The following is a 13,480-nucleotide window of genomic DNA, read 5'->3' as shown; positions in this document are numbered from 1 at the left end:
ATGAATCCCGGAACATATTCCAGTCTGTGCTAGCAAAACAGTCCTGTAGCTTAGCATCTGCGTCATCTGACAACTTCCATATTGAGCGAGTCACTGGTACTTCCTGCTTTAGTTTTTGCTTGTAAGCAGGAATCAGGAGGAGGGCATTATGGTCTGATTTGCCAAATGAAGGGCGAGAGAAAGCTTTGTAAGCATCTCTGTGTGTGGAGTAAAGGTGGTCTAGAGTTTTTTTTCCCTCTGGTTGCACGTGACATGCTGGTACAAACTAGGTCAAACGGATTAAAGTTTCCCTGCATTAAAGTCCCCAGCCACTAGGAGCATCGCCTCTGGATGAGCATGTTCTTGTTTGCTTATGGCCTTATACAGCTCGTTGAGTGCGGTCTTAGTGCCAGCATCGGTTTGTGGTGGTAAAAATATAGATGAAAACTCTCTTGGTAACTGCTACAGGAGCAATGTCTTCAACTTCAACTCTGTGTTAACATTGGTGAGACTTGATTGAGTGTGTGCCAAAAAGAAAACACTAGCAACAGCTACAAATACTAACATACTTATAGGACACTGAATTTTTGTGTGTCTCTCTCTGTGTGTTTGTCTCTCTCTCTGTGTCTCTCTCGCTCTCTCGCTCTGTGTGACTCTCTCTCTGTGTGTGTGTGTGTGTGTGTGTGTGTGTGTGTGTGTCTCTCTGTGTGTGTGTGTGTCTCTCAATTCAATTTCAATTCAATTTAAGGGCTTTATTGGCATGGGAAACATATGTTTACATTGCCAAAGCAAGTGAAATAGATAATAAACAAAAGTGAAATAAACAATAAAAAATGTACAGTAAACATTACACTCACAAAAGTTCCAAAAGAATAAAGACATTTGAAATGTCATATTATGTCTCTCTCTCGCTGTGAATTTTTGCAAATGTGTCAAAGTGCTTTGGCACTATATGGATCAAACAATTCATAATTTCAAGACAGCTAAACACAAACATTGTAAAAACAAGCAACATATCTCTATGGGCAAATGTAGTGAGAACCATTGAACTGTGGGTCGGTGTGTGCCATAGATACTGTAGGGATCAATGCTCACTTGCAAGGTCCATGGCATGCCAGGCTGGGCAGAGAGCAGGGCAGTGACAGTGCAGTGATAGAGCGCATTATCATTCTTAAGAAGAAACATGACAAATAGAGAAATGACATGAACTAAGAAAAGGACAAATTAAAAAAAATACCTACTTGAAGGATACAACCTCTGAAGAATTAAGTTTCAAGAACAAACATATTTGTTTTATAAAAGGCATCAGACTGAAATCTCATCCATTTGAATCTCTAAAAAATATATATCAATAACATTTTATTAAGTTTACAGCATAGAAAATCATATTTTTGATTAAGTTGAGTCCAAGCGATAATAGAGCTCTGTCAAAAAAGTGCATTAGAGGCTAATGTCGTGAACGTCCTCTTTCAAAGGCATGATGTTCCCTGTGAGCTGAAAGATGAAAACACAGTCATATCCAATGTACACCCTTGACTTTACATGGAAAGCTAATCTTTTATCTTGGATAAAATATGGGCAAAACTCACCAGGGGCATGCAGGTGGAGACGGCCAGGCAGAGTGGTGAAACCAACTAAAAGCGTGTGAAAATCGCATCGGATCCTAGCTCAATAGCTAGCAATATTTTATACGGTACTGCTACTAAAAATGAATGAATCCCCATCAGTTATGTTTAGTATTTACCTAGTCAATACCACCAGTAGAAAGCCAGGTTTGGTAGCAACTTGGGGAACGACAAGTAAATGCACGGTTGTGCATTGGAATAGATTAGCAGAAAGGGTAAAGCCTCAACCCTTTTGTGTATCTTTTCATTAAATAAGCTTGAAAAATAACTGCATACGGGGAGAAAAAAAAACATGTTTTGTGTGACTACAACGTCAGAGTCAAAACCAAAAAATAGAGACATGTTCTAATTTAGCAGAGCATCAAAGCGACCAAAGCGTTCACCGCCCGCCTGGCTTCGGTTGGATAATTATTATTCAAAACAATACATTTTAAAGTAAATCGTATGCATGCGGCACACCTGGCCATGGTGAGTTCAGCCCATAACAGATAGGTAATTCTACCACCACTATAGTAAAAATGTAATTGCTACATACAAAAATATCAGGCCGTCAGAAAATTACGAAAACAAAAGACCATACTTACATTTATAAAACATTGCTTTAAATGTTATGTGCGGGAGAGTTCATAGACTTTCCCTAAGATATTCGCTTCACTAGCAAGAGATGCGTTTCCATTCCAGACTTGAACAACGTCGTCTCGATCTCAAATACTAACGCTGACCCCAACAACCTCTTCCTCTGTAAAGAAAAAATGGAAAACAAAGGACAAAAAACAGTACATTATAAATGGTACATGTTTCGGCTACCTCATACAGTCACTTCAAATTCTAGCATTAGTGCCAGAGGGTCGGTCGGTAGTGTAACAATAATTTGGTTAATTTGTTAACTTATGAAAGTTTAGTAAGGATGCAACTCAAATAGGCCCCCTAGTTTCTTGCCATGATAGTGTTTTTACATTGTAATTCTACAAATCACTCAACCCATCAAGCACTGGATTCAAGATCGTGTTACTACTGACTTGGGAGTTGAGACTCACCTAAGCACAATAATCCACAATCATAGCAAGTAACAATTCCTTCCCAACTGCCGACTGAGAGGGAAAATATAATGAGTGTTTCATAGAACCAATTCAATAAGTAAATGAGTAATATGGTGTCGTATATGATGAGTGGTGGCAATTATTGCTGTCAACAAAAAGTTCGCTATGCTGCATCGTGTTAGAAGCTTTTATTAAAATCACGAATTTACAGCATAGGTACAGACTCGCGATGTCCGGAGAACGGCTCCCCAGATTGCTATGGCCGTTCTGCCGTCTCATCGTTTACCCCCTATTTATAAACAATGCAAAAAGAGGGGTGACTCCCTCTTCTGGCCAATCACCAGTCTCCCCTGGGGCATCACCCTCCCAACGCTACATTTGAACTAAGATCATAAAACAACATTCTTTGTTCCTCCAAAACATTTAACAAAGGCATAATCTTCAGATACGATATTCCCCCCTTTCGAGACGAAATAAACGTCTCGAAAACAAACAGAATAAGATTATGACTATTAACCATTTATCTTATTGAGTATCTTTAACATTAAACCAAACACATTCTCCTCTAGAGTGTAAATACCTTTCTATGAAATACCTGTTTATGAAGTGTGAATACATTACTATGACATATGAAGAAATCTCTATGGAGTGTAAGAGCGAAAAACTGTCCAGCAGCCATCCATCCATATCAATCAAGACAGTAAAATTCTCTCACGGTCCCTCTGCCCCAGGCAACCACCGTCGGTACTCCAGATAACCTCATTAACCATGTAAATGCATTTGAAACTATGATGCAATTAAATACACATGTAAGCCCCTGCAAACAAAATCCTATCCATAAACATCCATTGTACGGCTGGTCAACCCATAGGACCGTACAACGAAACTCTCCCTTCCTAGCCTCTCTGTCCCTAAGCATTCACCGAAATAAACAAAAACATCTAAGATCCTTACATGTATTCAATAACATCAAACATCATTCTACAAAATTAATCCCTGAGGCTATTACACAATTATGTATTACACATGTCTATATTTCATTGCCGATACTGGAATGTAGTCCACTACACTTCATCTCCCCGTAGTCTCCTCTTCCAATGGACTTGTTGATGATGGAATCAGCCACACCCTCCTTGTTTCATCTCCTCCAGTCATATTGTCCCTTCATATTGTCTTTGTCTGAATATTCCAATCTCCCCATGTTCTCCCAAATGCCTCTGGAATGAAAAGAAAAGAAACGACCAAACAGTATCCTTTGCAAAACAGCCACTTTCAAATTAAACCTCAATTTCACCTAAGAATTTAAAAAATGATATATAAATGATGCATGAATCACATAAACCTATCCCCCCCTTTGATTCATAAATCATATCAAAATCACCCCAATATTGAAAATTTTTTTTTTGAAAAATAATCAACTCATTAAAAAATGATATTTATCCATCAGTAGTCCATCCATCTTCCTCCAGATCCGGAACAGTCAACACCGGCATCGGAGTGTTGTCTCCAGGCATCATTCTCCAACCTATCTCAATATCATAGCTTTCTCAAAGATCAGTAACCAATTACAAACATCACAGTGTTATCAAAGCTGAAACTAAAATCTGACCCATCACTGCCCCTACTGGCCTAATTGATCTTGCAACCAAATCTTCTCAGATCTCCCAAACACATCCCTTATAATGCATCTATAACCCCAGTGATCTTATCTGAACTATCTGGACTCAAAGTATAACTAATATTTATCAATATGATCTTCCCAAATGTTACACCATACCATGAATAAAGTCCCCCCTTCTCCCTTAGACTTATTCTTCAATGATAGGCTTGAAGACTATGACATGTCGCCATGTCACCCTTTTAACCCTAGATTTAGCTGTGTCCAATGCTATCCTTCTTATAATGGTAAAACCTCATATGGAAGCTTCAACGTTGACATGTAACCAAATCCTGTCCATCCCTAATATAAGTATATATATGCTTTATCACCCCCAAACCCCTAAATATCTCTAAAATTCCCCATAGTCACATTGTCAGTCAAAAGCTAATCGTTTAACCATCAAAGTCCTACTCTTCTTACTACCTGGTATATTAAAAATTACATTATATTTGTCATCTCTAACCTTATGTTCATGCTTATCCAAAATTATCATCTAACATCCCAATCTGATCTTCCCATAAACACACCCTTTACCTCATATGTTTTATTAGAACAAAAACAACTTTTAGCCCTCAATGTTTCACCTGAATACTTCAGGGTTCCGTTGTTACCTGATTTTCCTTTCCCATTTAACAATTCCCATAGGGTAATTCATTTAACCAAGAACAATTAAACCTGACAACAACATTATTTTATCTGTCAATGACTGTTGCTAATTCCACAGTCATGACAAATCATAAGACTGACCCATACCTGATAGAGGCCGCGCGACCGTCTAACACGCCTGGTGCTGGAATTCTCAACAGACATGGACCTTCAAGATTCCTCACTGATCTTACAGAATGAGTTAATATATCTCTAATTTCCACAACAGAAGAACGAGCGGTACTGATCAGATACCTCTCCCTGTCTGTCATTAAAATCAAAGACCTCATCCTGTATCTCCATGATGAATCTATATTCTCTCTACTACTCTCTGTTCTCCTATTTCAACCCTATTCGTACTATCATTGACAGCACTCTCCATCCGTAACCTAAACCCCTGAGTCCTTCTTGCTAACCCCCTTTAATTTCAGAACAGTTGTTGTCGGTATCATACTCCTATATTTGCTATTGCCATAGTATCATTAATCCCTTCCAAAGTTACCATTAAAGTAGTTGATTTAGCTGCTGTATCAACCCTAATTACTTCTAGTGCAAAGTTTCCCATTATCCTCGGTGTATTATCTACTGTTGGAGTGACTACTGTCCATTCAGTTCTACTCCTCCTGAACTCCCTCAATGACTGTGGAGGCTACAACAGACCTCAACTCTTCCATTATAAGCGTTACTTTATGAATTACATAGCCCTTTAACCAATAATTCCTAACCGGAACAAATTCTAATGCTTGCCCTAAATAAGTACACATATATTCTCCCTGACCTTTCTCTGTAACATTACGCAACATAAGTGAACAGTCACTCCTAACCCTCTTCTAAACTATACCTCCTTTTACTCCTGGTCCTGATAACAATACTTATTCTCCATAATTATCTCTCCATATGGGAGGAACGTCCCCATCCTAAACCCTAATAAGTATTTTCCCCCTAAAATTGGTGCTGTATTGGTTCCCTTATAATCAAATGCAATATATTTATGGCTTTAATACCTATCAATGTTGAAAGAGTTAAATTGCTTCTCACTGTTGTTATAATAGACTCACGTGTTACTGTCCTTATTATTACTCCATCCCTAGTTTTCCCAAAGCTCTGAACTCTTTACTTGTACTTCCATCCATCACCACTAGTGTCACCTTTTCCCCAAATCTCAGTCCTATCTCTAAATCCCTGACTTTCAAACTACAAAATACCCCTATAATTACCTTGATCTCCCTGCTGGGAACTGTAACTATAGATACTCAATCACCCTCAACCTTTTCTTATCATTCAGCAACACATACTTTCTCAATGCATCTGCTCCTACCCGATCTAAACTCCTACCATATCTTCCCACTAAACTCTAAAAATGTCATTTAACACTGTTCTCTCTCTCTGTCTTACTACTAACTTTGAAACTTAGCTTACTGTCTTAGAGTTCCTTCAACCCTAATTCTCCTAACTTATTTTAATCTAATCTTCTCTCCTAACCTTCTTAAAAAACATTTTCCACTGATTTATTCACAAAATTCCTTCACCACCAATTTTTAGAATATGTGATTGGGAAGTTCCCCACCTGCTCCTGACTCATTACACACAGACTTGGCAAAACGTCTAAACACCTTTTAGCCTAGCCTGAAATCTCTTAGTGTAAGAATGTAACCCAGAATAACAGTCACCCTATTAAGTTTATTTTCCCAGACAGATTGTCTAATAGGCAATCTAATAGATTATCATCCTTCCTATGATATTATCTTTTTAAGCAAATGATTCCCAAAAACCCTACTTTTTAAAATATTCTACCAGACAGTCAGTCGTCTAGTGTACATCTTATTGTACGCTTCAATTTACACCATGCATCTCTTTCCCAACAATGCCATAGGTATATTGTCCTAATATTAGTATGTCTCTTTTACTTCCTCTTTGACTTTTATAGCAGAGCTCAATTGATTCCCTAAGAGTAATTAAACTGTTTTACTACATCAAATCCCTATCCTACCCTAATTAATTTTACATAGTGAGATGTTTAACCTCTTTAGGCTGAACACATACATTTTCCCACTCTTCACTATCACAGTCCTCTGTTTTTACTTCAACTGTTGGATATCTTCCTCCTCCTTCTTTCAATTCTGTGTCTTTCCAGACATTGGCTGTGGATATGAAACACCTGGTACCCCCCTTGGCTGGTACCATTGCATTATCAATATTGTTCAGTTGAAGCTGTAACAGTGATTGTTGATTTGATTCACTCTGATTCTTCATAACCAACACTTATTTTCTTCTTCTCCACCACCAGTTATAAGTTGTATTTGATTGAGTTTTCTTCGTCCTGTTGTTCTCGTCGTTGACATATCAGTATTCTTCAAAAGGTTCTCTTCTAAGTTCTGTCCTCGAAATATCATCTTCTTACTAGTGGGCTCTTCTTGACCTCAATGTGTTCTTCTCCTTCCATTCTTGAATTCTTCATCCAATCGTGTTACTTCTTATTCGATTTATCCAGGCATGATAAGCAATCTGCCTATATCTCCATTTCTTCTTTGCTCTTGTACCCTTCTTTCTTCAACCTTCATCAGAGATCAAATCTCGCGTATCCTTCTTCGTTTCTCTCTTGCCAACTTCCTTCTGATCACAGAGTCATATCCACCCATGCATAACCTCTTCATCATCACTCATCTTCATCATCCTCATCTTCTTTAAGCTCCCTCTTCTCTTCCAGACATCACATTTTCTTCCTTCTGGAGTTCGGATTCATCTTCATCTCTGAGGCAATAATCACTCTCCTGAATGATGACTGGAACTGAGGATAAACATCCCTAAGCTGTACTTTTTCTTCTCGTAAGATGGGTGTCTTTTTGCTGAATCCATATGTGAGAAAGGTGTACTAACTTCTGCCATTAGTCTCTCCTAACACTACCTTAGTTAAATAATTACTATTTTAGTCAATTTTCCCCTATATCAACCCTTTTAAATTCCTTTATTGTGAACTATGTTATTTTAGACTGTATAGCCTCTGGCTTCCCCCCTTAAATTATTAATATAACCCTAACAACCCCAAAAAATTTTTTATTTTTTTTATTTTTTATTTTATTTTTATTTTTTCCCTCCCCAAAAATAAAATAAAATAAAATATTAATATTAAAAAATTCAATTAAATGCCTTATTCAAAAACCATTCAATTAAAAAATTAAAAACCAATTAAAAACTCAATTAAAAATTATGAATAATTTAAAACCAATTCTTTATTCCTATATCACCAATTTATCAATTAGTGTTGGCTATCTTACCACAACCCATCAAATGCAAGTAAATGAAGTTAGTAAACTTCAGACTAAAATACCCATAAACAAAGCCTTTAACCCCTTGCTCTAACCCCTAATTATCATAAATTTACAGAAGAATCCTCAATCCATCCTTGATTCCCAACACATCTGTAATCAAACCCCAGTGATACAGAGCTTCCAAAATGCAATTTTTAATGAAATAGTATTTGCCAAGCCTATGTAAAATTGTCATAACATCACATATCTTTAAATTGGAAAATGTTGCAACCTAGCCTGATATCTGATCCTCTGCTGCGTCATGTGATGTCACGTCATGTGACGTCACGCCACGCACACGTCAGCCCCTCCTCTCTCTCTCGTCTCGCCTCGCCGTTCCATGTTCCTCTCATATTTCAAAAAACATAGAAACACACAAGATTTCAGCAGTTTATGCAATTAACCAAGTTATCCACATTCAATATTCGTCCGTTTTACATTCGCTCTAAGACTTTAACTCAGGACGAATTATAGATCGCTCAAAAACATTTAAAATTTTATTTTCATCCGTCATTTAATTTAATTTAATTCAATCTATTATAATCCGTTACCCTATATCTAATTTATAAATTCAATAGGTTACCAAACAAGTTTCATCTTTAACCAATCGCAGTTTAAACTAGAATCATCGTGCTAAAATTTCTCCTCTGTCTGTCTATTTTCCTTGCAGGGTAACGCCAAATGGGACCTATGACCTGTACCCCACCATTTTGTTTTGTAGGCTTAGCTCACCCTCATTTCGTAGTTTTTAGCCCCGTAAAATCAACACGTGTCCTAATCTCGTGTCATAAACTCCCCCTTTCTGTAGGGTAGTATCGCAAAATTAAATGCATGCGCACAACCATTCAAAAATCCCTTTTCACCGTGAAAGGAAGATTTTCTATTCTCTCTCCCCAAACAGACAGAATAACACTCCAGCTGTAACTTCCCTTTTCCCTTTATAGTCAAACAACATTTAACAGCGCTCACAAAACATATAACCTGACTTAAACACAGAGACAAATTTAAGAGACTTTAATCCATCGCAATGGAATCTCTAAGGATATCCGTTAGCATGTAGCACACAACACAATTAGCATGTAGCATTAGCATTTAGCTTAGCCTAAGGTACACTGCGACACAAAACACAATTAGCATGTTGCATTAGCATCCACCTCAGCCACCATGTAGAATGTAGCATGACAAAACTTAGCCTTAGCAACGATGTACCACGTGGCCTGAAACAATCAAGCATTAGCCCTAGCCTCCAGCTAACTGCGGCCTACAACATGTAACAAACCCTGCACTGCCCTATCAATTTTAACATATTTATCCTACCGTTTTTGCTACCGGGACTAATGACCATTACACCGAGAAATCAGACCCAATCAAACGCCCCGTCAGACGAGAGTCAAATCATAATTACAATCAGATAAACCCCATGAATCCGAGCTCTCTTTAAAAAGGGAAACCCACCGTCCACCCATTCTATCGTGTAAACGGATTTGTCGGCCCGACATCTAAAATGGCCCCCCCTGGAGGTCTTAAGTGGTACAGTGCCCTAAAGAATGCGCATATCTGCCTTAATCGTCACTTCAATACTTAAATCCTACCGTTTCATGCTCTAAAAACTCCCAATTATCTGCCGTTTCCCCTGGGATAAATTTTAGCAGACTCCAGTCGACCGCAATAACACCACCGAGGCCAGGTCATATGGAACATCTCTTCAGTGTACACAAGTCATATCCAATCTAACCAACTCCGAAGCAGTAAGAACACTCACCCTTTTTTCGGCCATGCTTCAGAGAGTTAGCCTGGCGGTTGACTGAAACACAGAAGAGACGCAAACCCAGCCCCACGTTGGGCGCCATTATGTCGTATATGATGAGTGGTGGCAATTATTGCTGTCAACAAAAAGTTCGCTATGCTGCATCGTGTTAGAGGCTTTTATTAAAATCACGAATTTACAGCATAGGTACAGACTCGCGATGTCCGGAGAACGGCTCCCCAGATTGCTATGGCCGTTCTGCCGTCTCATCGTTTACCCCCTATTTATAAACAATGCAAAAAGAGGGGTGACTCCCTCTTCTGGCCAATCACCAGTCTCCCCTGGGGCATCACCCTCCCAACGCTACATTTGAACTAAGATCATAAAACAACATTCTTTGTTCCTCCAAAACATTTAACAAAGGCATAATCTTCAGATACGATAATGGCATTAATTACTATACCTTTTGAGTTACGTTTTTCTTCCCTGTTGGAGAGTATCCAGGCTCTGTCGTAGCCGGCCGCGACCGGGAGACCCATGGGGCTGCGCACAATTGGCCCAGCGTCGTCCAGGGTAGGGGAGGGAATGGCCGGCAGGGATGTAGCTCAGTTGGTAGAGCATGGCGTTTGCAACGCCAGGGTTGTGGGTTCGATTCCCACGGGGGGTATGAAAAATAAATAAAAAATGTATGCACTCACTGGATAAGAGCGTCTGCTAAATGACTAAAAATGTAAATGTAAATGTAAGACAGAGTAACTTTTGAGCTCAGCACTTAGGCTGACACTTTAAAATGGATACTTCAAGAGTGTTTTTCTACTTACCCAGAGTCAGACGAACTCATGGATACCATTTCTTTGTCTCTGCGTGCAGTTTATAGATTATTAAAGTTAGCATATCGTTAGTTTAGCGCAATGGTTGGTCATTTATAGTCTCAAAGCTATACATAGTAATCAATATTTTATACATTTGTTAATTTTACTGATAATCATAAGAAACAAGATTCTATCCACTTCCTCTGTCCCGTTGTCGCAACATGTTTTAGGTTTCTACCAAAAACTTGTCTCAGGCAGTGAAAACTTCGAAATTATCATAATTTGCTAACAGGATTCTAATTTGTGGCACTTAAGTCATGAAAGAGGTTATGTAACAAAGTTTCCAAGAAACCTTCCATAGAAACCACAATCTAAATTAAATAAATGATTTATATTTTAAATCAAGGAAGTGGACCTAACATAGAGGCCTCCTATCTCCATGCATTAAGTGATAGAGGCAGGGCCAGTCACAGGAGGGATGTTGTTGTATACACTCAAACTCTACTCAGAGAAAATCAATGCATAATTAACAACTGCTTACTGAAAAGTAATTTCTCCCTCAATCCAATGGAAATACTGCCTCGCTGATATCTTTATGCGTTTCAGCATGCTAGTTATACTCAAACCCTAATCAAGTGAACCTATTGATCTGAGTAGCTAGCTTGAAGCGATAATATGATGTTCCCCACATGAACTCAGCTGAACTGTTTGTACTGTGTTGATATTTTTCAGATTGGATTCGCACTCTGCTGCTGTTGTCCCTGGAAATGACCGAAAAGAGAACAAGCTGCTTCTGAAAATCAAGCCCATTCCCAAACATAGATTTTTACCAAAGCCTGTATCAAAGTAAGAAGTTCCTTGGGCACATTAGAGATGCATTAATACTAGACATGGCACTGATAGCCATATCTAGCAATGACACATTCAGGGATGTGATAAGGAATTCAACATAGAAAATCAGGGAAAAAAGTGGGTAGGTCAATTTCTATGATGATGTAGATCCCATTCTATGAACTTGGAGCATGACAAAACATTATAACTGCATTTTGACTGCAATTATGCAAATGTTATGGTAAACAAGGCAATTGGCTGAACTTCGATTAAAATGTACAGTACCTTGGACAGCTGACTTTTCCAATAAACGAGTCCAGAAGTCACGTGATGTTGTTAAGGTTGCGTTTACACACAAATTGGTATTTCGACCTAGTTTGGCTGACACCTAACTCGAAGTCCTCCTGACTTCAGAGTCTGGAAACCATCCTTGATGTTTTCTGCATGATGCATCGATAATGAAGGGGGCTGTGCTTTTTACTGGTTGGTTCTCCTCTGTGTCTTTCTCACTCAAACACCAACATGGACAGCCACACACCGCCCCCGAGTGCCGCCCCACTTCCAATAAAACAGTCAGATTTTCAAATCGAAACAATGAGAGGCCTCAACCCCCAAGGATTTTTAAGAGAACGAATCAAAAAGCTTGCATTTACAACGGCGACCTGCCCAGACCAGTGTGTTACAGCTCTCCCTGCGCTGTGAGTCACTGTGAGTCATGTGTGCTGCGTCAGCCAGGCTACTTTTGACCAAAGATTATCTATTATAATGACAAGATAGTCGAGTGACCTTTCTAACAATCGAAATACAGTGGCTTGCGAAAGTATTCACCCCCTTGGCATTTTTCCAATTTTGTTGCCTTACAACCTGGAATTAAAATGGATTTTTTTAGGTTTGTATCATTTGATTTAAACAACATGCCTACCACTTTGAAGATGCAAAATATTTTTTCTGGAGAAACAAATAAGACAGAAAAACAGAAAGCTTGAGCATTCATAACTATTCACCCCCCAAAAGTCAATACTTTGTAGAGCCTGTCATGAACCCTGCGTCCTGAGTCTGTTCCTGCCTGGGTTGCCGTTTTTCTGCTCGGTATCTCCTGTTTTCCCAAGGGTTCCTGAACGCACCCTGTCCGGTTGCCGGGCGAAGTTGCTAGGCGGGTGATCTCTCGATTACCCGCACCTGCTTCTCATCAGCCTCGGCACACCTGGTCCTGATCATCACCCCTTCTTAAGCTCTGACCTGACATCCATTCCCTGCCGGATCGTTAGCCATTAACAGTATGTTTTGCCAGCATAGCAGCCTCTGAGTACTAGCGTTAGTTTTGTTGTTTTTGCACCTTGTTGACCTGCCTTGTACTTACCTCCGTTTTTTCTGTCTACAGTCATTCTCCCGGAACCTTCACCCAACCCCTGCCGTGCCATCATTTAATCTGCCACTTCACCTCCACCTACTCATCTCCGCCACCCGCTCCGTCTCCTGGATTATTCTGCATCCTTTTGAATCTGTTAATAAACACTCACCTTCGTTCAACTCACCTTGTCCTGGTCTGCTTCTGGGTTCGGTCTTAGAGAACCGTGACAGAGCCACCTTTTGCAGCAATTACAGCTGCAAGTCTCTTGGGGTATGTCTCTATAAGCTTGGCACATCTAGCTACTGGGATTTCTGCCCATTCTTCGAGGCAAAACTGCTCCAGCTCCTTCAAGTTGGATGGGTTCCGCTGGTGTACAGCAATCTTTAAGTCATACCACAGATTCTCAATTGGATTGAGGTATGGGCTTTGACTAGGCCATTCCAAGATATTTAAATGTTTCCCCTTAAACCACTCAAGTGTTT

The sequence above is a fragment of the Coregonus lavaretus genome (assembly GCF_964263955.1).
Source record: "Coregonus lavaretus genome assembly, chromosome: 8".
Classification (NCBI taxonomy): Eukaryota; Metazoa; Chordata; class Actinopteri; order Salmoniformes; family Salmonidae; genus Coregonus; species Coregonus lavaretus.
This window is presented reverse-complemented; position numbering follows the sequence as displayed.